The sequence below is a fragment of the Citrus sinensis genome, chromosome 8 (genome assembly GCF_022201045.2).
Source record: "Citrus sinensis cultivar Valencia sweet orange chromosome 8, DVS_A1.0, whole genome shotgun sequence".
Taxonomy (NCBI): domain Eukaryota; kingdom Viridiplantae; phylum Streptophyta; class Magnoliopsida; order Sapindales; family Rutaceae; genus Citrus; species Citrus sinensis.
This window is the reverse complement of record NC_068563.1, coordinates 9,332,614-9,360,513: the sequence shown is the minus strand read 5'-3', so window position 1 is coordinate 9,360,513 and position 27,900 is coordinate 9,332,614. Positions and strand designations below refer to the sequence as shown.

The following is a 27,900-nucleotide window of genomic DNA, read 5'->3' as shown; positions in this document are numbered from 1 at the left end:
AAGTAATTCAATTTTACTACTTCTTTTTATTTCAATTATGCTTAACTAAATAATATTAGTTAGGGGAAGGTGAAACTCTTAGGAAATAAATATGATTTAATCAAATTCTATTTTTAATTTTATAAATTAAATTATTTTCTATTTAATTTTATACATATTTTACATTTTGAAATTTTGATATATTGTAGACAAACAAATGAATTTGGCACAATAAATTCTTAATTTCTTAATATATGGTATCTTAATTTATACTTAATCCATCATAAAATTAAAGGGAAAATAATAATAATTTATATAATTAATTTTTTTGGCAATAAATCTAAAAAAAAGGCAAAAAGAATTTATTAAGTTTTATTTACTTCTAAGAGTGGATCCATAACCCTAACTAGTTCAATTTCATAGTTTCATTTAAATTAAGTTGTTTATATTTAAGTTTTAATTTCAATTTTTAGATAAAATAAAATAAACAAATTAAATATTTTCTCTGTGGATCGACCTCGGACTCACCGAGCTATAATACAACAAGACACTCTTATACTTGGGAGTTGAAAATTACTTTTAAGTTGTGTCAAGTTTTTGACGCCGTTGCCGGGGAAAAGTTTTTATTTGGTTTGTTTTTCCGTTTTTATTTTTCTCTTATATGTAAATGTTCGTTGCCCCCTTTTCCTTTTCTTAAATTCTCTTTTATCCCCACATCTTTCATAATTTTCGTTTCACCCCAACAATTCTCGTTTCTAGCTCAATCTTCTCGTAATTACATTTTGACCCCACCATCTTTCAAAAGTTTCACGTTCATCCCACATGGCTCAATTTTAAACTTCTAAAAATTACGGTGTGACCATAAAAATAAAAATAATTTGTAATAGGATTCCTAGACGAAATTCCTCAAAATAATCAAGACTTGGACTTACATCTTGGACATACTTTGGACATATTTGGACTTATTTTGGACCAAACTAACTCTAACTACTAACTCTTAACTTACTAACTGCTAACTGCTAACTTTTTTTTTTCAGTTATTTAATTTTTTGCATTTATTTTATTTTGTATTTATTTTTTTTGTTTATTTATTGGTGGGTTCAACCACCAAACTAACTACTAACTCTTAATTTTTATTTTTAGTTATTTAATTTTCAGTATTTATTTTATTTTATTTTTTTGCTTTTTTTATTGGTGGGTTCAACCACCATTTTTTTAGTTATTTTGTATTTATTTTTTTATTTTTTTTACTTTATTGGTGGGTTCAACTACCAAAATTGTTATTTAATTTTAGTTTTAATTTTCTTTTGTACACTTATATTATTTGCATATTTAATTTTTTTATTTAGTTTTTTTATTTTGTTATTAATTTGTGTGAATATTATCTTTGTAACATAACCATTGCATGAGACGTTGGTCTCGAACTTCAAGTGGCAGGTTAATTCGTAGATCTCAATCTCCTCCACCAATCATGGATGAGAATCAAGACGAAAACATTTTGGGTGAACTTAATCCTTAAATTGACTAGGGAGACAATCATTCTCAACATGGGCATGATCAGAATCAACCAAGAACTCTGAGAGACTACATGAATCCAACCAGAACCGGAGCACCGTCGTGTATAGTATTTCCTCCAGAAGCATCTCGATTCAACTTTAAACCAGGTATTATCCAACTTTTACCAACATTTCATAGTTTATAATCTGAGAATCTGTACTTGCATCTAAGAGATTTTGAGGAAGTTTGTAATACATACATAGACCAAAATTGTAGCATGAACATAATTAGGTTAAAACTTTTTCCTTTTTCATTAAAAAATAAAGCTAAAACTTGGCTACAAAACCTTAGATCTGGATCAGTAAGAACTTGGAATAACATGCAAGAACAGTTTTTGAAAAAATTCTTTCCATCTCATAGAACAAATTCTTTTAAAAGGCAAATCACTTCTTTCACTCAAATAAATGGAGAAACATTATACCAATGTTGGGATAGGTTTAAAGAGTTGCTCAACATATGTCCACATCATGGTTTTGAAACTTGGCGATTGGTCACTTACTTCTACGAGGGCTTAATACCCCAAAGTAGACAGGTTGTTGAAATGATGTGTAATGGTGAATTTAGGGATAAAAATCCTAAGGATGCACTAGATTACCTTGACCAATTAGCTGAAAATGTGCAACATTGGGATACTGTTGGAACTTTTGAATTGACAAATAAGCAACAACCATCTCCATCTAGTGGAGGAATCCATAACCTTACGTAAGATCATGATTTACAAGCAAAATTTGCATCCCTAGTTAGGAAGGTTGAAGCTTTGGAGCATAAAAAATGTGATCAAGTAAAATCTGTTCAAGAAATTGCATGTAACATATGTAGTTCAAATGATCATTTCACTCAAGATTGTCCTACTCTGCCTGCACTTAAAGAATGTCTAAATGATCAAGCTAATGCCATTAACACCTTTAATAAACCAAACCCATATTCACAGACTTATAATCCTAGTTGGAGAAATCATCTAAATTTCAGTTGGAGGAATAATAATAATGCACAATCTTCACAAGCACCACCTCCACAAAATTTCCAAAATGCTCAGCCTTTTGCACCATATGTTCCACCACCATGGAAAAATCTGGAAGACACAATGCATTCGTTCATCAGAAAGCAAAATGTTATTAATAATCAAAATGCACAAACTTTTTCTGATTTGAAAGATACTCTTGCTAAAATTGCTTCTGCACTCACAATTCAAGAAAAAGGAAAATTTCCAGCCCAACCACAACCAAATCCTAAGATTCAACAAAATCCACCCACAGACCAAGTCAAGTCAGTTTTAACTCTTCGTAGTGGTAAGGTTGTTGATAGACCTATGCCTGAACCTTGTGAAAATGATGAAAATTCAAAGGGTAAGGAAGGACTAAATGAACTTACACTTAGTGAAGAAATAACTAGTGTTCCACCTGAACCACCATTTCCGCATGCATTGAATAAACTAAGGAAATCAAACCACTCTTTTGAAATTTATGAAATCTTTAAGCAAGTGAAAGTTAACATTCCTCTATTAGATTCAATCAAGCAGGTACCTTCATATGCCAAATTTTTAAAGGACTTGTGCAATGTTAAGAGGAAATTGAAGGTAAGAAAGAGTGCTTTCATGGCCGAACAGGTAAGTACAATTCTGTCTACTAATAATAAGTTAAAATATAAAGATCTTGGTTGTCCTACAATTTCTTGTATTATTGGCAATCACAGAATTGAGCATGCTTTACTAGATCTTGGTGCTAGTGTTAATTTGCTTCCATATTCAGTTTATCTTCAACTTAATCTTGGTGAGTTAAAATCAACTTCAACTACACTTTTGCTTGTCGATAGATCAGTTAAAGTACCAAAAGGAATAGTGGAAGATGTTTTAGTACAAGTTGATCAATTCATATACCCTGTGGATTTTATTGTCTTGGAAACTGAACCTGTTGTGAATAATTACAAACTAATTCTTGTAATTTTAGGTTGACCATTTTTAGCAACTGCTAATGCTTTGATTAATTGTAGGAATGGTTTAATGAATTTATCTTTTGGGAAAATGACTTTGGAATTGAATGTTTTCAACATGTGCAGGCAACCTAATGAAGAAAATGAGAATGAAGATGATATTGATGAGCAAAAAGAATTGTTTGAATCTTGTATTGAGGAAAATATTCAAAAAGGGGAGTTTTCTGAACTCTCTGATGTTTGTTTAGTTAATTCAATTGAGTCAAATAAGCAACTTGAACTTAATATTTCTAATATAAATTTGTTGCTTGATTTTATGCAGACTTCACAAAATTATAATGACGAGCCAAAATTTGAGGAGCTTGGAAGTATTGAAAAGATAGAGCAACAAGAAGCACCTAAACTGGAATTGAAACCTTGCCTGAAGGATTGAAGTACGCTTTTCTTGGAGAAGAACAAACTTATCCTGTTGTGATTTCTTCTACTTTAACAAGCGACCAAGAAGGTAAGTTACTAACTGTTCTTAAAAAACATAAAATACAATTGGATGGACTTTAAATGATATTAAAGGCATTAATCCCTTAATCTGCATGTTGAGTGTTAGAAAATGCATATTTATAAAGGAGAAAACCGTCATTTTACATTTCAAGTCTTACTAACAACCCTTACTTTTATGTATTTAACCTTCTTGTGATTTAATTATATGTGTTTTATTTTAATTAAGTATTTTATGTATTTTAGGGGCATCATAGTCCTTTCACAATAAACGAGAAATCAGATGGCAAAACGGACATCACTTTTGAACTCAGGACGGTCGAAAACCTTAGGAGGAGCATAAAAGGAAAAATGGCACTGTTCACTTGTACGGCACTGTTCACGTGTACGGTACTGTATACGTTACTGTTCACGACACTGTTCACATAGACAGACCGATGATGTGGCATTGACTGATGAGGTGTCACGATCCTGTTGGACTAAAATTCTTATATACTGTTGATGATGACGTGGCAGCATATCAGTGGACGAAAAATCTCGCATACGGTGCATGCATCACACAGGATTATTTTCAACCAAACCGCGTTACTGTTCATCCGGGTCAAACCGCGTTACTGTTCAAAGTCGGGTCAAACCGTGTTACTGTTCATCCGCGTGGTCAAACCGTGGACTGTTGACTGATGACGTGGCGCAATCCTGAGCGTCCAAACTGTTTTTAATCCGATGGCCATGATTTACTCCATGTATCTATAAAAAGGGGGCCTCTCCCCCCTAATTTGATATCTTTGAATCCATTTTTGGGATCCATTTTCTGTAATTCCTTCTCCATCTTGTATTTTCTTCGTATTTTAATAAATTTCTATTTTGCCCCTAGTTCAATTATGAGTGGCTAATTTTCTTTCAAGCTTGGGTTAAAGGTGAAGTCTCAACATGTGTCATGGGCTTAATTTGGTAAATTTATTTTCTCTTCCCCTCTAATTTTTGTGGATGTTTTGACTTCTCGTCGACAAATAATAATAGTCTTGTCTAGATACCGCCTTGGTTACACCGGCTCTCTAGTATAAGGTTAGTATTATTTGGCAATATAAGCCCTTAGCACCATATTGATTAGAGCGTGGTTCATGAGGTGTGGATTCCCCCCTCATGATTTAATTGGCATTAATACGGATTATTTAGCCCATGATGCATGTTGATACGGATCCAGATACCCAAGTACGTTATTTCAATAGAATTCTCTTCAATTTCTTCTCGTCATTTCAATACCAATTTTAGAATTTATTCTCGCCATTTTAATTTAAGTTGTAGCATATTCCAAATCATTTCCACCACAAATCCAATCACCCATTCACAAAATTAATTCTACACAATTAAAATCCACCTCCTCGTGGGATCGACACTCGTCACCATTGATCTATACTATAATAGATTCGTGCGCTTGCGAGTACATTAAAATTTGCACAACAAGTTTTTGGCGCCGTTGCCGGGGAGGTAAGTAATTTTAATTCATAGAATTAATTTGTGTGAATAATTTCTTTTAAATTGTTGTCTTGTATTTTTTTTAAAAAAAAAAAGAAAAAGAAAAAAAAAGTGAATCTGCATTTAGAGGTTAGTATTTATTTTCTTTCTCTATTCTTGACAATTATGCAATTTAATTTTTAAGTTATTTTTCTTTGTAATTTTTGTTTATCTTAATTTAATTTTCTTTATTAAGTTTTAATTTAATTTTTAGTTAATTTCACGTATTTGTTTTTGTGTATTTTTATAGAAAGGTTGTAATAGCGCAATAAGGTTAGTATCGTAATTTCTCCCTCTTCTTTATTTTTATTTTTATTTTTTTGTTCCCATCTTTATTTTTTTATTTGTTTTGCATGCATGGTCGTAGGTCATTATTACCTAATCTTGAACCTATAGACCTTGAACTAGAAAGAACACTTCGCACACACAAACAAATTAAAAATAAAATGGATTTGCAACCACAGGAGAGGCCATTTAAGGACTACTTCAGTCCTTTAGCTAATTTAAACACATCATGCATAAGATACCCAAATGTAGCTGCTAGGAGCTTTGAACTAAAACCTAGTGTGCTAAATTGTCTCCCCACATTTTATGGCCTAGAAAATGAGGATCCATATAATCATCTGAATGATTTTCATGCTATTTGTCAAACTTTTAAATACGAAAATTTTTCAGATGATGATGTAAAGCTTAGATTATTCCCATTTTCTTTGAAGGATAGAGCTCGTTCATGGCTTAATACATTGCTTGCTAATAGCATTGCATCATGGGAACAAATGGTAACAAAATTTTTGAATAAATATTTCCCAGTGCATAAAACCAATGCTATTCGCAGGGAAATTTCAGAGTTTACACAAAGGGAGGACGAGCAATTTTTCGAAACATGGGAGCAATTCAATGGGCTACTCTTGAAGTGTCCACATCATGGGTATGAGAAATGGCACCAATGCCAATACTTTTTGGAGGGATTATTGCCGAATGTGCAAGAATGGCTAATGGCAACGAGTGGAGGAGAGCTAATGTCAAAAAGTGCATCAGAGATTTGGGAATTCTTCCAGCGACAAGCAGATAATTCCCAACAACGGAGTCGATCACTCAGGACTACTAGAAGAATTAAAGGAGTGAATGAGGCTCAAATTGGCGAGTCAACTTCGGGAATCAAAGAAGTCAAGGAGATGGTTGAAGGTCTTGCTCGACAAATAGCATCGTTATCGACTGCAAAATCAACAGAACCACATGACCATGACTCATATCCAGACCAAGCCAATGCCATAGGTATAATGAGAAAGCCATCAAACTACAACCCATACTCCAACACATATAACCCTGGATGGAGAGACCACCCCAATTTTTCATGGTCTCAAGGACTCCAACAGAATGGACCAGCAGCTCCAGCTCCACCAATGCAACAAATTCCTCAAGCCTCTCAGCCCCCATTTAGACTATTCAATCAGAATCAGAACTACTCTCAACCCAGACCATGGGAGGATGCATTCCAAAATTTCAAGAATGTTACTCACTCCACGATTGAGCAACAGAACCGCACCATTGATGGACTACGAAATGAATTGAGAGTGGGCTTCAACTCACAAGCCCAATCAGTTTCAAGCCTCGAGAAGATGGTGGGACAACTTGCTTCTTCAGTTCAGACCTTGGCAATGACCGTTGAGAAAGGTAAGTTTCCAAGTCAACCAGTGCCTAACCCTAAAGGAGTGCATGAAGCAAGTACCAGTTCACCACAGCAGCATGGAGAGGTCAAAGCAGTCATGACCTTACGAAAAGGAAAAGAAATCGACAACAAAGTGGAGATGCCGGTGACAAAAGAAAATCAAATTGTACCTGTGAATGTTGAAGACTCATCACCGGAGGAGAAAGAAGAAACCAACCCACGAGAATATGTTCCGAAAGCTCCATTTCCTCAGAGGTTAGCGAAAGGAAAGAAGGGAAAATCCACAGGTGAGATTCTTGAAATCTTCAAACAGGTAAGTGTTAACATCCCTTTGCTTGATGCTATAAAACAAGTTCCATCTTATGCCAAGTTTCTTAAAGACCTTTGTACTAAAAAGAGAAATATGCATGTTCAAAAGAAGGCATTTTTAACAGAAAATGTTAGTTCTATACTCCAACATAAAATTCCTTTAAAATGCAAAAACCCAGGCTCCCCCACTATCTCATGTAGTATAGGGAACCACACAATTGAGAATGCTTTGTTGGATTTAGGAGCTAGTGTAAATCTGTTGCCTTACTCTGTATTTGTGAAACTTGGATTGGGAGAATTACACCCAACTCCAGTGGTGTTACAGCTTGCAGATCGGTCCACGAAAATACCTCGTGGTATTGTGGAGGACGTGCTTATCCAGGTAGACAAGTTTTATTTTCCTGTTGATTTTATTGTAATTGACACTCAACCAATACAGGATTCGAGGAAGCACATCCCCATTATTCTAGGTCGACCTTTCTTGGCAACTGCGGATGCTCACATTCAATGCAGGACTGGAAATATGCAGTTGTCCTTCGGCAACATGACTATGGAGCTGAACATCTTCAACATTGCCAAACAACCTCACAATGCAGATGATGGAATTGTTGATGTGGATTTAATTGAAGCATTAGTTGATGATACTTTTGTTTCAAACCTTAGTGATGATCCTTTACAAACATGTTTAACTCACTTTGGTTTGAATTTTGATATTGACAGATCGGTCGATGAGGTCAACGCCCTGCTTTACTCAGCACCATCTATGGACACTAATAAATGGAAGTCAAGAGTTGAGCAACTAGCACCATCAGAGAAGCAACTCATTCCATCATCAGAATCACCACCGAAACTCGAGCTCAAACCATTGCCCAACACTTTGGAATATGCGTTTTTGGGAGAAGAAAGCACTCTGCCGGTAATCATCTCATCATCCCTTAATGACGAACAAAAAGGTAAGTTGTTAGATGTTTTGAAAGAGCACAAAGGGGCATTAGAATGGACCATAGCGGACATAAAAGGTATAAACCCAGTAGACTGCATGCATTACATTCACCTTGATGAAAATGCTAAAACTACTAGGGAGATGCAACGTCGGTTAAATCCTAACATGAAAGAAGTTGTTAGAACAGAAGTCCTTATGCTATTAGACGCAGGTATCATTTACCCCATTTCTGATAGTTCATGGGTCAGTCCTGTGCAAGTTGTCCCCAAAAAGTCAGGAGTCACTGTAGTTACCAATGCCGATAATGAATTGATACCTACTAGAGTGACTACAGGATGGCGTGTATGCATTGATTATAGAAAATTGAATTCTGTCACACGTAAAGACCATTTTCCTTTACCATTTATCGATCAAATGCTTGATAGATTAGCAGGCCATGAATTTTATTGCTTTCTAGATGGCTACTCAGGATATAATCAAATTCCCATAGCACCAAAAGATCAAGAGAAAACTACTTTCACTTGCCCTTTTGGCACATTTGCATATAGGAGAATGCCATTTGGATTATGTAATGCACCTGCTACATTTCAACGATGCATGTTAAGCATTTTTTCTGATATGGTTGAACGATTCCTTGAAGTCTTTATGGATGACTTTTCTGTCTTTGGTAATTCATTTGATCAATGCTTACATCATCTAACACTAGTTCTGCAGAGATGTATCGAGAAGAACTTAGTCTTAAATTGGGAGAAATGTCATTTTATGGTAAAACAAGGTATTGTTCTCGGTCACATCATTTCGAGCAAAGGTATTGAGGTTGACAAAGCCAAGGTGGATCTCATTTCTAATCTTCCTCCACCCAAAACAGTCAGAGAAGTAAGATCTTTCCTTGGGCATGCTGGTTTCTATAGACGTTTCATTAAAGATTTTAGCAAAGTTTCTAGACCCTTATGCAATCTACTTGCTAAGGATGTACCTTTTATCTTTAGTGATTCATGTCTTATGGCGTTTGAAAAATTAAAACAATTGTTGACATCATCACCCATCATTCAGGCCCCAAACTGGAGCTTACCATTTGAGCTAATGTGTGATGCATCTGATTATGCAGTAGGAGCAGTATTAGGACAAAGAGTTGATCGAATTCCCCACGTTATTTACCATGCTAGTATGACATTGAATGATGCACAGTTGAACTATTCAACTACTGAAAAAGAAATGCTAGCAGTAGTGTTTGCATTAGAAAAATTTCGATCATATCTCATTGGTTGTAAAATAATTATATTCACGGATCATGCTGCTCTTAAATATCTTCTCACAAAGAAAGATGCAAAAGCCAGACTAATTCGTTGGGTGTTACTTTTGCAGGAATTTGACTTGGAATTCAAAGATAAGAAAGGGACAGAAAATGTTGTGGCGGACCACCTCTCTCGTCTCCATTTTGACACAACTACAGAGCCATTACCACTAAATGAGTCATTCCCTGATGAACAATTGATGAATGTGGAAGTATTACCGTGGTATGCTGACATCGTGAATTATCTTGTTACAGGTCAGCTTCCAGAGCATTGGACCAAGCAAGATAAGGCTAAATTCTTTGCGGAGATAAAGAATTTCTTTTGGGATGACCCGTATTTGTTCAAGTATTGTGCGGATCAAATTGTTAGACGATGTGTCCCAGAAAGTGAAATTCAGAATATCCTTTCATTCTGCCATGAACAAGCTTGTGGAGGCCATTTCAGTGCTAAGAAAACAGCGACTAAAGTTTTACAATGTGGTTTCTATTGGCCATGTATATTTCGAGACGCTTACACTTTCTGTTCTTCATGTGATAGGTGTCAACGAATGGGGAGCATTACACGAAGGAACATGATGCCACTAAATCCAATTTTAGTGGTTGAGATTTTTGACGTATGGGGTATCGACTTCATGGGACCCTTTCCTCCGTCTTTTGGCCATCAATACATATTGGTTGCTGTTGACTACGTATCGAAATGGGTAGAAGCAATTCCATGTAGGACCAATGATCACAAGGTGGTGATAGCATTTTTGAAAAGCAACATTGTTTCACGCTTTGGATTCCCACGAGCGATAATCAGTGATGGTGGTGCCCACTTTTGTAACAAAGCATTCAAAGCTCTTTTGACAAAGTATTCAATCACACACAAAGTGGCGACTCCGTATCATCCGCAAACCAGTGGCCAAGTTGACATCTCCAATCGAGAAATAAAGCACATATTAGAAAAGACGGTGAGGCCGGACAGAAAAGATTGGTCATTAAGACTTGATGATGCCTTATGGGCATATAGAACGGCTTGCAAGACCCCGATTGGGATGTCACCCTACAGGCTAGTGTATGGAAAAGCTTGCCACCTACCTGTGGAACTCGAGCATCGTGCATATTGGGCCATCAAGAAATTCAATTTTGACATGCAGCAAGCCAGCTCAGAAAGAAGATTACAGCTGGCAGAACTTGAAGAAATTCGCAATGACGCGTACGAAAATGCCAAGATTTACAAGCAACGAATGAAAGTCTTTCATGACAATCAAATTATGAGAAAATCTTTCACTCCAGGTCAGAAAGTGCTTTTATTCAATTCTCGCTTGCACCTGTTCCCAGGTAAGTTACGCTCTCGTTGGTCTGGCCCATTTATTGTTCATACTGTTTTTCCACATGGGGCAATTAAAATTAAGGACCCAAAGAACGGTGTCACATTTAAAGTTAATGGTCAAAGATTAAAGTCATATCTAGAATACCAACCACATGGAGAAGACATCGAGATAAATTTGAGTGACCCACCAAATTTGAATTGATTTTTTTTTCTTTTCGTTGATTTGATTTTTTTTTTCTTTCTTTATATTATTCTTCTGCTAATTGAAATTATTTTTGCATAAGTGTGTTTGTTTAACTATTAAGTTTTCTTTTATCGTTTTTAATCATGAGTACCTTACTTAGACTGTTCCTTCTGAACATTCTTAAACCACTTCAACGTGTCAAAACTCATCTCAAAAGGCAGATTCAATTTTGTAAAACACATCGCATTTGGGCTCTACAACCACCAGAGTTAGTAGCCTATGTTGAGGGTTTAGAAAGCCAACTCAGAGACATTGAGAGAAGTGTTTACGACATCCAGTTGGAGCTTGAGGTAAATTCAATAAGAGGACGATTTTAATTTTCTTTGTGTGTTTTAATTTGTTTTTCTGTTTGTGTGCTTTAGTTTGTTACCCCGGTGAAGTGGCGGATAACGGTACTCCGTGACAATCAAGTCGGTTACTTCAGTTTCCCATAATAACTGATATTCTGAGGCGAAGGTATGGACAGAAACGAGATTCTAGCGAAGCTTCACAAGCGATTCCCTTCACTTCCTCAGAATGCCCTCCTTACGATCTATAAAGCTCGGTCCGAACGCATGCGATTACTCATGAGGAATAACATACCTGCTGACATCCGTTGGTTAATCGAGGCTAAAGTACGATCGGCAGGTGAGTTACCTCCAAAATTTATTGCATACATGCCTGGTTGTGGTAAAGGAAATTATGCAAGAAAACGACGAGCTCGAAGAATTTCTGTTGCTTGTCATAAGTGTGCCAGAATGAGTTGCAATAAAAACCCATGTTCTTTAGGAATGATGTCTGATAACAGGGAAGATAAGATTCAATTCATTAGGGATGGCTTGAATAAGGAGTCATTGGATGATATCCTTTTGTCTCTTGAAACGCATCCCAGTGGATATGTGCAAGGAGTGATTCTCCAGTTATGGCCATTATTTCAGAAAGAGCATGCACGATATAGTCTCGGGAATTTGACTATAAACGACCCTGTTTGCCAGTTTATAAGAAAACTGGATAGGAAGCCTATCCTCGACCCATAGAGGGTGTTCAAGCCGTTTCTGGACGTAAAACCAGAGGAAGATGTGAGCTACAGTCTCAACTACCTGTAAATATCCTTTTACTTTATTGTTATTTTATTTCATTATTGTCTTATTGTTTGCATTATTGTCTTTAATAATTTTATTACTGTTTGCTTTTTCCTTATTACTGTTTGCTTTTCCCTTTTTACTGTTTCCTTTTTGACTCGCGAGCCACGTGCTTTACGCGTTATTTGACATGGACATGTGACCTCATACACAACTATGACCCACTATCACCAAGACTCTTAAATGTGATTTTCTTTGTCAAGCACTCACAAATTGTTTTTTAGAAGTATCGCAATGGCAGCTACTCCCAATAGATAATTCAAGAACATTTGTGTGCTTTCCGGTTTTACCTATGGCAAACATAAAGAGTTCGTTGAGGCAGCCATAGATCTTGGTCGAAGCATAGCAGCGAGAAAATTACACTTGGTGTATGGAGGAGGTAACCGAGGGTTATCAAAAATGGTCTCAGAAGCAGCTTTTATCAGAGGAAGTCAAGTGTTAGGCATCATCCCAAGAGTCCTAAAACTATTGGGCAGTTCGTCTGACTCATCAACTGGAGAAGAGTTAGTCGTCTCAGGTATGCAAGAAAGAATAACTGCAATTCTTAATCATGCTGATGCTTTTATTTTCCTTCCAGGAGATCTTGCAACACTAGAGGCACTTATCACACTAGCATCTTGGGCCCATCTGCACATCCACCAGAAACCCATCGGTTTGTTAAATGTCAATAACTTTTATGATGGCTTTATCGCATTTCTTAACCATGCAATAAAAAACTATTTCATTCCCGCTAATGTGAAAAAACTCTTTATTTGTGCTCACACTGCTAATGAGCTACTAGATCTGTTACAAGCTTATAGACCAGAGCCAGACCCCTGGACCTTTGTGTTGGAGCGTCCAAATAATGATGGTAATAGTAGCCGCAGTAAGAAGTACAAATTAGATTTAACTCTCTGCCTGTAAATATTTTCTTCTGTGTTGCACCACCCAGGTGATGTCTTCTAAACTCTACTTCTTTCATTTCAAACATTGAGGACAATGTTTCGTTCTGGTTGGGGGGAGGGAATAGTCGACAATTATGGAATTTTGGTTAAGTTTTTACTAATTTTTTGTTGTAGAAACTAACTGTTGCTAACTTTTTGTGTTGAAGATGGCTGAATATGGAGTGTAGTGACTCTAGAAACGCATCTTCATCGTTTAAAAAAAAATTAAAAAAAAAACTTTAAAAAAAAATTCAGACATTTTCTTTTTTCTTTATTATGTGTTTATGTTTATTTTTCTTCTTTTTAATTTCTCCTCTATAAATATACATTTTCCAACTTTTGAGTCGAAGATGGCTGAATATGGAGTGTAGTTCCTCTAGAAACGCATCTTCTTTAAAAAAAAAAAAATCATTTTCGTTTTCTATCATTTTACGTGTAACTTTTCTAATTAGTTTTTATGCATCATTTTCACATTTCTGCATGCATATTTTCATTTCATGTTTAGAATAGGTTGGGGGGTAGAATGTTGTTTAAAAAATATATATATATTGTGTGATTTGTTTTAACATTGGGTGACATGATTAATTTTAAATTTTAGTATTTGTATTATCTTTGGTCTTAAGTGATGTTACATTATGTTTGCTACTCTACATGTTGATGTCGGAGACATATATGAGTTGCTTGAAGGAATGAACATGTCATAATAAGTACCAAGTGAGTTTTTGAGCCTATCATTTTTCTTGGAGAGTAACCCTTTTGTCCATTCTTTATACAGCTTAACAGTTTATTATTGTATACACGATCTCTAGATTTCTTTTGAGTTAACCCTTAATAAAAAAAAAAAAAGTGTGTTGCTACATTTGGAGGCCCATCTAACTAGTAGATATGGAAGGTTATTTAGAGCCCTAAAAGACGATGGAAAGGCCATCTTTGATCCGTTTGAGCCTTTCTAGCCATCCCTTTTATTAAATATCCATAGTTAACCCTTTTGAGCCTTTAAAAAAATTAAAAAAAAAACATTTTCTTTGTCAACTTATCATCTTGACCCACTCCGATTTGGAGTATTACCCGATATCTTATAAGTTTCATCACCTATTTATGTTTGAGAAAATGTAAATAATTATGTTGTTCAGTGAAGTTATAGTAAAAAAAATAAAAAATAAAAAAATAAAAAACAACAAAACAACAAAACAAAAGTTGTTGTTTCAAAAGAATAAAAATAACAATAATAGGTGAAATCCACCTTGCAACTTCCGAAAAAAAAAAAATTTCTCTGCATTTTTCTCAAACATACACTTTGTTTTCCTTATTTCCTTTCTTTGTTAACCATGTCCCTAGCCTACGTTACATCCTAATAAAAGTCCTTCCTGATTTTAGGGAACTATAATCTGAAGTAGAAGCTAGTTATATGGGCTAAAAAGATGTAGTCGTACATAAAAAAAATAATAAATAAATAAATTGGGTTGACTAACAGTTTTTATTTGACTTGAGATCGTATTATTTTTAAGCTGAGGGCATATTTATTTCATCTTGGTGAGAGCATGTGATATCACTTCTTCATTATTTTCTCTCAATTATCATTCATTGGAGTGACTATTTTTATTGGGTTTAATTTCTTTGTGAGAGTGTCACTACCTCCAGTGAGATTTTGGGGTTTGACATGTCATTCTTAAAAGTAGCTATAACAAAGTCTACTGGGCTGATTCATGTGGATGGTTGGTGTGGGTGTGATGTTACTTTAGACTGGAGATAATGCTTATACTTTTATTTGATTGCTATCATTAATCTCATTGAATAAACACGAGTGTTTCTAAATTTTTTTTTTTTAAAAAAAAAACATTTTGAATTTGAATTTTATTTTCGCTTCATTTGCTAGGGACTAGCAATAAGTTGGTTGGGGGGTGTGTTGAGTGTTAGAAAATGCATATTTATAAAGGAGAAAACCGTCATTTTACATTTCAAGTCTTACTAACAACCCTTACTTTTATGTATATAACCTTCTTGTGATTTAATTACATGTGTTTTATTTTAATTAAGTATTTTATGTATTTTAGGGGCATCATAGTCATTTCACAATAAACGAGAAATCAGATGGCAAAACGGACATCACTTTTGAACTCAGGACGGTCGAAAACCTTAGGAGGAGCATAAAAGGAAAAATGGCACTGTTCACTTGTACGGCACTGTTCACGTGTACGGTACTGTATACGTTACTGTTCACGACACTGTTCACATAGACAGACCGATGACGTGGCATTGACTGATGAGGTGTCACGATCCTGTTGGACTAAAATTCTTATATACTGTTGATGATGACGTGGCAGCATATCAGTGGACGAAAAATCTCGCATACGGTGCATGCATCACACAGGATTATTTTCAACCAAACCGCGTTACTGTTTATCCGGGTCAAACCGCGTTATTGTTCAAAGTCGGGTCAAACCGCGTTACTGTTCATCCGCGTGGTCAAACCGTGGACTGTTGACTGATGACGTGGCGCAATCCTGAGCGTCCAAACTGTTTTTAATCCGATGGCCATGATTTACTCCATGTATCTATAAAAAGGGGGCCTCTCCCCCCTAATTTGATATCTCTGAATCCATTTTTGGGATCCATTTTCTGTAATTCCTTCTCCATCTTGTATTTTCTTCGTATTTTAATAAATTTCTATTTTGCCCCTAGTTCAATTATGAGTGGCTAATTTTCTTTCAAGCTTGGGTTAAAGGTGAAGTCTCAACATGTGTCATGGGCTTAATTTGGTAAATTTATTTTCTCTTCCCCTCTAATTTTTGTGGATGTTTTGACTTCTCGTCGACAAATAATAATAGTCTTGTCTAGATACCGCCTTGGTTATACCGGCTCTCTAGTATAAGGTTATTATTATTTGGCACGATAAGCCCTTAGCACCATATTGATTAGAGCGTAGTTCATGAGGTGTGGATTCCCCCCTCATGATTTAATTGGCATTAATACGGATTATTTAGCCCATGATGCATGTTGATACGGATCCAGATACCCAAGTACGTTATTTCAATAGAATTCTCTTCAATTTCTTCTCGTCATTTCAATACCAATTTTAGAATTTATTCTCGCCATTTTAATTTAAGTTGTAGCATATTCCAAATCATTTCCACCATAAATCCAATCACTCATTCACAAAATTAATTCTACACAATTAAAATCCACCTCCTCGTGGGATCGACACTCGTCACCATTGATCTATACTATAATAGATTCGTGCACTTGCGAGTACATTAAAATTTGCACAACACTGCACACATAGAATTAATTTGGAAGAAAATGCTAAAACATGTCAACAACCTTAAAGAAGATTAAACCCACACATGAAAGAGGTAGTCAAAACAGAAGTCCTTAAATTGCTTGATGTGGGAATTATCTACCCTATTTCTGATAGTAAGTGGGTAAGTCCTACACAAGTAGTGCCTAAAAAATCTGGAATCATTGTTGTTAAAAATAAAAAAGGTGAATTAATTCCAACACGAATTACATCTAGTTGGCGCATGTTGTTTCTGTTAAAGGAATTGAAGTTGACAAAGTAAAAATCGAAGTCATATCTAAATTGCCACAACCAAAAACAGTTAGAGATGTGCGATTATTTTTAGGACATGCAGGATTTTATAGGAGGTTTATAAAAAGCTTTAGTGCCATATCTAAACCACTTTGTAATCTCTTATTAAAAGATGCACCGTTTGAATGGAATGATGATTGCCAAAAATCTTTTGAGAAAATAATTTGTCTTTTAACATCGGCACCTATTATGCAATCCTGATTGGTCTTTACCCTTTGAATTAATGTGTGATGCAAGTGATTTTGTTGTTGGTGCTGTTTTAGGACAAAGAAAGAATGGTAAGCCTTTTGTGATTTATTATGCAAGTAAGACTTTGGATAGTGCTCAAATGAATTATTCTACGACTGAAAAAGAATTACTTACTGTGGTATTTGCATTAAACAAATTCCGTTCATATTTGCTTGGCTCTAAATCTGCTGTGTTTACTGACCACGCTGCTGTGAGATATTTGATGAGTAAACAGGATGCCAAACCGAGAGTAATTCATTGGATTTTGTTACTTCAAGAATTTGACCTTACCATTAAAGATAAAAAGGGTGCTGAAAATGTTGTTGCTGATCATCTATCAAGACTCACATCCGAATTCTGCAATGATATAACACCCATCAATGATTCTTTCCCTGATGAATTTTTATTTTCTGTTACTTCAATGCCATGGTATGCTAACATTGTTAATTTTCTTATTACAGGTAAAATGCCTTTGCAATGGAATGCTCAAGAGAATAAGAAATGTTTTGTTGAAGTAAAGAAATTTTATTGGGATGACCCTTATTTGTTGAAATATTGCCCAGATCAAATTTTTCGACGATGTATTCCTGAGAATGAGGTAAGTAGTGTCATTAATTTTTTTTATTCTGAAGCATGTGGTGACCACTTTTCGTCAAGAAAACTACTGCTAAAATTTTACAATATGGATTTTTTTGGCCTACCATGTTCAAAGACATATATGAATTTTACAAAACTTGTGAAAAATGTCAAAAAGTGGGATCAATTACAAAAAGAAACATGATGCTCTTAAATCCCATACTTGAAATTGAAATATTTGACTGTTGGGGAATTGATTTCATGGGTCCGTTTCCATCATCTTTTGGATTTGTGTATATACTAGTTGCAGTTGATTATGTCTCAAAATGGATTAAAGCAATTTCTTGTCGAAATAATGATAGTAAAACTGTGGTTAAATTTTTAAGAGAACATTTTAAGTCGATTTGGAATCCCTCGAGTCATTATCAGTGATGGAGGTAAGCATTTTTGTAATAAGTCATTTGACTATTTAATGAAGAAATATGGAATTACACATAAAGTTGCTACCCCTTATCATCCTCAAACAAATGGTCAAGTTGAATTAGCAAATAGGGAGAAAAAACAAATTTTGGAAAAAACGGTTAACCCAAACCGAAAAGATTAGTCTCTTAGACTTAATGATGCACTTTGGGCCTACCGTACTGCATTTAAAACGTCATTAGGAATGTCACCCTATCAATTAGTTTATGGTAAACCTTGTCATTTACCTGTTGAACTTGAACGTAAATCACTTTAGGCTATTAAAGCTTTTAATTCAAATTTGGATGATGCTGGTAATGTGCGAAAATTGCAATTGAATGAACTTGAGGAATTAAGGAATGATGCATATGAAAATTTAAGGATTATTAAGGCAAGAACAAAAGCATTTCATGATAAAAGAATTTTTCAAAAAACATTTGAGATTGGTCAAAAAATGTTGCTTTATAATTCTCGTCTTCATTTATTTTCAGGAAAGTTAAAGTCAAAATGGAGTGGCCCATTTGTTGTAAAAAATGTATATTCATATGGGGTCATAAAAATTGAGAATCCAAATAACGATGTCACATTTAAAGTTAATGGTCAAAGATTAAAACCATATATGGAACATCACCCACGTGACGAGGACACCGAAATTAATTTGGGTGACCCACCAGTTCTTGATTAAGTCTTTAATGATTGATTTTTTTTTGTGTTTTACTATTATTTTGTCGTTTCATTGTTTGATTTTTTTTCTCTAAATTGATGCACTGTACATAATTTTTTTTTAGCATTATTTTTCTTGTTTAAGCGTGTTTGTTTGACAGTTGTACATTCTCTCATCAATTTTCATTATTCATCATGAGTACTTCAATAAGAAACTTCTTGTTCACACATCTTAAAAGACTTATACGAGTGAGATTTAATCTGAGAAGATTGATACAAAGCTGTAAATCACATCCACTTTGGGATCTGCAACCACCAGAATTCGTGTCCTATGTTGAGGATTTAGAAGGACAACTTAGAGAAATAGAGCGTGGTATATATGAATTTCAATTAAAGCTTGAGGTTAACTCAATGAGAGGACGAATGTAAGTTCATTTTCCTTTTTACATTGTGTGTTTATTTTTGTTGTTTGCCTTCACGTTTGATTTGATTTTACAGCTTTGATTTTGGTGTATTTTGGTTTATTTTCCCGTATAAATGGCGGATAACGGTACCCCGTGACTTGTTAAGTCAGTATCTTCAGTTTCCCATAATAACTGAAACCCCAAAATCAAACATGGAAGACATACAACATAAATTGTATAAGCATTTTCCCTCTCTCCCTCAGAATGCCCTCATGAAAATTTACAAAGCTCGTTGTGAACGACTGCGTTTGTTAATGATCAATGGCATTCCTTCTGACATTCGTTAGTTAATTGAAGCAAAGGTCCGATTAGCAGGTGAGTTTTCTGATCCATTTGTTTCTTACATGCCTAGTTTTGGTAAAAGTACGTTTGCTAAGAAAAGAAGAGCTAAACGACTTAGCTCAAAATGTCATAACTGTGTAAGACTTGGTTGCAAACGAGAAATTTGTAAATCTTTAGGAATGGTGTCTGATACTCGTGAAGATAAAATTAAATTCGTTAAAGATGGCCTGAGTAAAGAATCGTTGGATGATATCTTACGATCTCTTGAGATGCATCACAGCGGACATGTGCAATATGAGATATACAAGTTATGGAGACTATTCCAAACACAAAGTGCACAGTTCAGTCTTGGGAATCTGACTCAAAAAGACCATGTTTGCCAGTTTATAAGAAAACTGGATGGGAAGCCTATCCTCGAGGTCGTTCAAGCCGTTACTGGACGTAAAACCAGAGGAAGATGTGAGCAACAATCACAACTACTAGTAAATATCCTTTTACTTCACTGTTATTTTATCATTTGCATTATTGCATTTAGCGGTGTGATTTTGTATTGAATAAATATTTATTTTCTTTTACTGTTTGCTTTTTCTAATCATTATTTTCTTTTTACTGTTTGCTTTTGAATTATTGAGCCACTAGCTTTACTCGTCATTTGACAAATATGCCAACCCATTTACAGTTGTTTCTCATTATTTCTGTCACCAAGATCTTTAAATATGAGCTCGTTTTTAAAAAACTCACAACTTATTTTTGAAAGATTAGTCCAATGGCAGCATCTTGGAGTAAACAATTCAAAAATATTTGTGTGCTTTCTGGGTTTCACTATGGAAAGTACAAAGAGTTTGTTCAGGCAGCAGTAGATCTTGGTCGTGTCATAGCAGAGAGGAAACTGCATCTTGTATATGGAGGAGGTGAACGGGGGTTATCCAGACTTGTCTCAGAAGCTGTTTTTACTAGAGGAAGCCAAGTACTAGGCATTATCCCAAAAGCCATGAAACTGCTAGTGTGCATGTCTGGCCCACCAATTGGAGAAGAATTAGTGGTATCAAGTATATAAGAGAGAATATCTGAAATGATGAATCATGCTGATGCTTTTATTTTCTTGCTAGGAGATCTTGCAACTTTTGAGGCACTGATTACATTTGCATTTTGGGACCACTTGAAAATTCATAAACAACCCATCGGTTTGTTAAATGTTAATAATTTTTATGATGGCTTTCTAACTTTTATTAACCATGCAATAAGGAATCATTTTGTTCCATATTCTGTAAAAAAACTCTTTATCTCTACTTCTACTGCTAATGAGTTACTTGATCTTTTACAAGCTTATACACCAGAGCCAGATCCAAAGACTTTTGCACTAAATTGGTCGACTGATGATGGTAGCGGTAACAGTAGCAGTAATAAGAAGTGCGAATTAGATTTAACTCTCCGTCTGTAAATATTTTCTGTTGCAGTGTTTATGTACTGTCTTCTAAACTCGTTCTCTTTCCTTTTAAAACATTGAGGACAATGTCTTTTTCAGGTTGGGGGGAGGGAATAGTTGATAATTGTGGAATGTCTCAGTCCTAGTGATGTTTTTACAAATTTTTTTTTTCTGTAAAGACTAACTTTGGACTAAATTTGAGTAGAAGATGGCAGGATATGGAGAGTGCAGTACCTCTAAAAACGCATCTTCTTAAATTAGGGTTGACTAACTTAGGACAAATTTGAGTCGAAGATGGTAGGATATAGAGAATGTAGTACCTCTAGAAACACATCTTCTTAATCTTAAGAGTGTTGTTTAAAAAAAAATTGACTTTTTCTTGTTCTTTGTTATCCGCTTTTAAGCTTCTACATCAAGTTCAGGTGAGCTCTCCTCCTCTTCTTCTTTTATTATTCTCCTTTACTTATTTATTTATTATTATTATTATTATTATTATTATTATTGCATATTTGTAAAATTATAAAATGTTAAGATAATGTTTAGATTAGGTTGGGGGGTGGGGATAGTTGACGTATGTTTTTAAATATGTGTGTTGTTTTTCTTTTTTTTTCTTTTCTTTTGTTTGTTTAAAAAAAAAACCCAAAAAAAAATTTATTTTTGTCTAGGATGACTGTGTAAAGAGTCACGACTTTTGAGACGCATCCTAATAGTCTTGTTGTATTATATTTTGATTTTGAAATTCATAGTAAATTGTTTTTGTTCCCTTTTCTTTGAATTACTCGAATTTGTGAACTCTCCACTTGGTTATTAAATTATTTAATTGTTTACTCATTTAACAGGTATTATTGAATCATTCTTCGCACACACACTATGACACATACTAGTGGGTTGGAAGTTAAAATTTTACAGCATTTAGTTCTTTTGATTTATTAGGAATAGTATCTAAGGTAGTAGAAAGTGTATATTGCAAAAAAAAAAGAAAAAAAAAGAAAAAATATTTTTTTTATTTTGCTATATCTAGAACCCGAGTAATTAAGTTTGTAGGGGCGTTTCAACACCTAGTGCCCTAAGGTCAACTGGTCTGGGAGTCACTGGCCTAAAGCTCGCTACATGGGTAATAGATATATTGTTTGTTTATTAGAAACCCGAGTAATTAAGTCCGTAGGGGTACTTCAACACCTAGTGCCCTAAGACCAACTGGTCTGGGAGTCACTGTTGAGTGTTAGAAAATGTATATTTATAAAGGAGAAAATCGTCATTTTACATTTCAAGTCTTACTAACAACCCTTACTTTTATGTATTTAAGGTTCTTGTAATTTAATTATGTATGTTTTATTTTAATTAAGTATTTTGTGTATTTTAGGGGCATCATAGTCATTTCACAATAAACGAGAGATCAAACGGGAAAACAGACATCACTTTTGAACTCAGGACGGTCGAAAACCTTAGGAGGAGCATAAAAGAAAAAATGACATTGTTCACATATACGATACTATTCACATGTACGGTACTGTCTACGTTACTGTTCATGACACTGTTCACATAGACGGATCGATGACGTGGCATTGATCGATGATGTGGCATTGACTGATGAGGTGTCATGATCCTGTTGGTCTAAAATTCTTATGAACTGTTGATGGTGACGTGGCAGTATATTAGTGGATCAAAACTTGTGCGTACGGTACATGCATTACACAGGATTATTTTCAACCAAACCGCGTTACTATTCAAAGCCAGGTCAAACCGCGTTACTGTTCAAAGCTGGGTCAAACCGTGTTACTGTTCACCCGCGTGGTCAAACCGCGTACTGTTGACTGATGACGTGGCGCAATCCTGAGCGTCCAAACTGTTTTTAATCCGATGACCATGATTTACTCCATGTATCTATAAAAGGGGGCCTCTCCCCCCTAATTTGATATCTCTGAATCTATTTTTGGACTCCATTTTCTGTAATTCTGTCTCCATCTTGTATTTTCTACGTATTTTAATAAATTTTCATTTTGTCCCTAGTTCAATTATGAGTAGCTAATTTTCTTTCAAGCTTGGGTTGAAGGTGAAGTCTCAACATGTGTCATGGGCTTTATTTGGTAAATTTATTTTCTCTTCCCCTCTAGTTTTTGTGGATTTTTTGACTTCTCGTCGACAAATAATACTAATCTTGTCTAGCACTGCCTTGGTTTCACCGGCCCCCTAGTACAAGGTTATTATTATTTGGCACGATAAGCCCTTAGCACCATATTGATTAGAGCGTGGTTCATGAGGTGTGGATTCCCCCCTCATGATTTAATTGGCATTAATAATGATTATTTAGCCCATGATGCATGTTGATACGGATCCAGATACCCAAGTACGTCATCTCAATAGATTTCTCTTCAATTTATTCTCGCCATTTCAATTCCAATTTTAGAATTTATTCTCGCCATTTCAATTCTAGGATAATCTAAATCATTTTCACCACAAATCCAACCACCCATTTACAAAATTAATTCTACACACAATTAAAATCCACTTCCTCGTGGGATCGACACTCGTCACCATTAGTCTATTCTACAATAGATTCGTGCGCTTGCGAGTTCAATAAAATTTGCACAACAGTCACTGACCTAAAGCTCGCTACACGAGTTAGAAAGTAATATTTTAAAAATATGTGTGAATAATCTACTGCCTAAAGATAGAATTTCTAATGAATTTTGGAACGAAAATGTTGTTTTTCTTTTAATGAAGCCCCATAAGTATTGTGTTAATTACTTGAGCACAAAAGAAGGTTTGATGATATTCTGGATAATGAGTGAATATCAATGTGGTAAAGAAATTTGAGAGAGTTCATTTATTTGGTAGTTTAAATGATAGATGAACAACTATTAACTTGCATGTGAATTTTATAAATCTTAATTTAATATAACACTTTAATTGCTAGAGAGCTAGCAATAAGCTGGTTGGGGGTGTGATTAGTATTAAAATTTGATTAATTATCAAGCGATAATATGTTATTTTATGCTTATGTTATAATTTATATTTGTGTTTATGTAATATATTAGAAATTATTAATTATGTTTTAAATATATTTAATTTTGTGTATTTTTATGTGTTTATTAGGAAAAATATTAAGTTTACATAATTCAAGGCTCCAAACAGATAAACGGAGGTCAAATTTGGATTCCGGAGGTCCGAAAACCTTAAGATCAGTCAAGATCGGCTTAAAATTGGGCTTGTGTAAAAAAAATTGACTTTTTCTGTTGACCGAGCACTGATTGGATGATGAAATGAGCTTATAATAGATATGAGTGCATGGGATAGCTGGCAATTTTGACTAAATCTCAACCGTCCATGATTCAATGGCCATGATTGTGCCACGTGGCAATGGTTGGTGAAGCAAGTTGTAGGATCCGAATCTTTGTATTCGGGTCGACCCGATCTACCCATTAACCCGCCAAATCTCATCCGTTCTTTGGGCAAATCGGACGAGTCAAACGTTGCCACGTGTGATGTTGACTTTTGAAGTTTGACCAGCCATTGGATCTTGATCTAAAGGTTGTGAAGAGCACATGCATGAAGCTTATGATGAACCGCAACACACTGGATTATGAATTTATTTTTCTATAAATAGAGCCTTATTTTATGTTTTTAATCATCTCTCTACAACTCTTTTCTTCTCAAATTCTCTCAATCTCCCTGTAATCTTGATTTTCAAGTGTGTTTTTAATATTTTGTATAATTATTTTTATAAATAAAATTAGTTTTATTTCCAATTTTAGTTGTTTTTATTACTTTTAATTATAAGTAATTCAATTTTACTACTTCTTTTTATTTCAATTATGCTTAACTAAATAATATTAGTTAGGGGAAGGTGAAACTCTTAGGAAATAAATATGATTTAATCAAATTCTATTTTTTATTTTATAAATTAAATTATTTTCTATTTAATTTTATACATATTTTATATTTTGAAATTTTGATTTATTGTAGACAAACAAATGAATTTGGCACAATAAATTCTTAATATCTTAATATATGGTATGGTAAAATGGTATTTTGACTTATTGTAGACAAATTAAATTTTGGCATAAAATTAAAGGGATAATAATAATAATTTATATAATTAATCTTTTTGGCAATAAATCTAAAAAAAGGCAAAAAGAATTTATTAAGTTTTATTTACTTCTAAGAGTGGATCCATAACCCTTACTAGTTCAATTTCATAGTTTCATTTAAATTAAGTTGTTGATATTTAAGTTTTAATTTCAATTTTTAGATAAAATAAAATAAACAAATTAAATCTTTTCTCTATGGATCGACCTCAGACTCACCAAGCTATAATACAACAAGACACTCTTATACTTGGGAGTTTAAAATTACTTTTAAGTTGTGTCATTGGCCTAACTTCTCAAACTCTCAATTGCTTGAACGCTGATAAAGGTATAAAATTAATGCTAGTCCCCAGATCACAAAGTGCCTTACCACTGTACTTAGTTCCTATGGAATTTGGGATTGTGAAACTCCTTGGATCTTTCAACTTCTGAGGAATTTTGTTTTGAAGCATATGGCTACATTCTTGTGTCAGAGCAATCGTTTCTAACTCTCCAAGCCTTTTTTTTCTTACCAAAATACCTTTCAAGAACTTCACATAATTTGGCATTTGTTCTAGGGCTTCGACAAGAGGAATATTAATATGTAGTTACTTTACACTTCCAACAATTTGCTGAATTGCTTATCTTACTCTTGCTTCTAGAATCTTTAAGGGAAAGATGATGGGTATTGTGCTATTGTAGGCTGTGCAAACTGCTTTTTTTTTGCCATGTTATGGGCTGATGTGGATGGTGTTGTAGGATCTTTACCATCAGGTGATGGATCATCATTTTTTGTAGATATTGTAACTTGGCTATTCACACCAGTGGGTCGGAAAGTAGGTTGTTGTGGTTCTTTTTCAAATTGAGTTTCTTCTTGGGCTAAAATGGGTTCAACGCTTCTTTTTGTGCACCAACTGAAATATGAACATTATTTCTAGGCCTTAAATTAATCACCTTGTAATGTTCCTTTCCTTCTCATCTTGGATCCTCTGTATTGTTGGGTAAACTACCCTGAGGTATGTTACTCAATGTTGTAATAAGCTATCCAATCTGATTTTCAAAGTTTATTAAGGATACAACTTAACTCTGAACTACTGCTTCACTTTTCACAATGTACTCCTTGATCAAAGCTTCAAGAGAACTGAGTTGATTATTGTTGGTGCTTCTTTGCCCTTAATTTTGTTGATGAAATTCAGGTGGTTGAGCATACCTATTTTGTCCACTAGATGCTGCAACATTATGGTTTTGATTGCTCCATGAGAAGTTTAGGTGCTGTCTCCATCCAAGATTATTTTGATTCTGTCTGTTGAAGTTACCCACAGAGTTAACTGATGCTGGATTTCAAGGACAATTGTCAAATAAATGTCCTTTTCCACAATAAACACAAGAGACCTCATGTAACTTGGTTAACAGTTGCTGGAGCAGTAGTCACAACTTTCACCATATTTGTTAATGATGTTACTTGGGCTGATAATACTGTCAAGGCATCTACATTATGGATTCCTTCTGCTCCTCTTGCTGCAGCTTCTTTGGTAGATGGCCACTTATAATTATTGTTGGCTATCCTTTCTAAAATTTCATAAGCCTCAATATAAGACATAGATAACAAGGCTCCAATTATTGAAACGTCCACCATTAATCTAGTGCTTGGATTAAGATCATTGTAAAAGGTTTTCAATTGTATACATCAAGGAATGCCATGATGAGGACATCTCCTGAGTAACTCTTTGAACATTTCCCATGCGTTATACAAGCTCTCATCTTCAAGTTGATGGAAGGATGTGATCTCATTTCTTAATTTTGTACTCTTGGTTTGTGGAAAGTATTTCATCAAACATTTGTCAGCCAAGTCATTCCATATGGTGATGGAATCAGGTTGTAGAGAGTTCGACCATGCTCTTGCTCGATCCCTTAAAGAAAACGAGAAAAGTCTGCGGCTTAATGCTTTCTGTGATGCTCTAGTAATCTTAAAAGCATCACTTACTTCGAAAAACAACTTAAAGCATAAGTGAGGATCTTCTAATGGCAGTCCATTGAATTAGCCCCCCACTATCTACAGCATCTGAAACATCACTAGTTTGAGCTCAAAATTATCAGCTTGCACTTCAGGTCTAACTATTCCAGAATTTATGGCTTGAGGGGTCAACACTGCATAATCTCAAGTGGCTTTATCTTTATCATCTGCCATATGAATAATATTATTATTCCCTGGTTGGCCATAAATAATCTACCCATTATAACATTCTTGACCTCCTTGTGCATTTACTGGTTCAATTACTCCACGAGGGTTCAAATTCCTCATATCTTGCAAATCATCCATTGCTACAACAATTTTTAAATTTCTTTACTTTTTTCTCAATCTCCTTGCAGTTCTTTCAATTTCTTGATCAAACTGAAATTCAACAGTTCTGTATTGTGTATACAAGGGTTCCTAGATTACTCCTGTTAATAAAATAAACAAATTAAAATTAAATTAAAAATTAGCACCCATTAAGATTAATTTCATAAATCACAATGAACAATCAATACCCGACAATGGTGCCAAAAACTTGTAGGGTGATTTTTATTGCTATGGGTGTCAATGTGCAAGTGTAGACAATAAGTAATATACTGATGAGTATTCAAATCGTCTTTACAGGAATTGATGTTATCAAATTTGCTACAACAATCTTAACAGTATAATTTCTATTTAAATTAAAGCAAAATAATTAATGAGACGAATAAACTAACTAAATTAGAATGAATGTAATAAATAGTTTTCAATGAGAAAAAAATCTCAAGCCAACCACCAGGACAAACTCAATGGGAATAGAGTAGTTAAGTAATTAAACTCACTTAATGGTGTTGATTGTT

At 34.6% G+C, this 27,900-nt stretch overlaps 3 non-coding genes and 1 pseudogene across 3 annotated transcripts; 2 read left to right on the top strand and 2 right to left on the bottom strand.

Moving 5' to 3' along the window:
* The first annotated feature begins 1,567 nt into the window (after positions 1–1,567).
* Positions 1,568–12,265, top strand: LOC107177719 (uncharacterized; annotated as a pseudogene).
* LOC112496370 (small nucleolar RNA R71) lies at positions 1,902–2,010 on the bottom strand. Its single transcript, XR_003062909.2, has one exon. It is a non-coding gene; the product is annotated as a small nucleolar RNA R71 (small nucleolar RNA).
* LOC127899565 (small nucleolar RNA R71) lies at positions 6,303–6,406 on the bottom strand. The gene has a single exon (XR_008051443.1). It is a non-coding gene; the product is annotated as a small nucleolar RNA R71 (small nucleolar RNA).
* A 14,476-nt stretch (positions 12,266–26,741) lies between the features above and the next one.
* On the top strand, positions 26,742–26,848 carry LOC112496611 (small nucleolar RNA R71). The gene has a single exon (XR_003063135.2). It is a non-coding gene; the product is annotated as a small nucleolar RNA R71 (small nucleolar RNA).
* Positions 26,849–27,900: the final 1,052 nt, after the last annotated feature.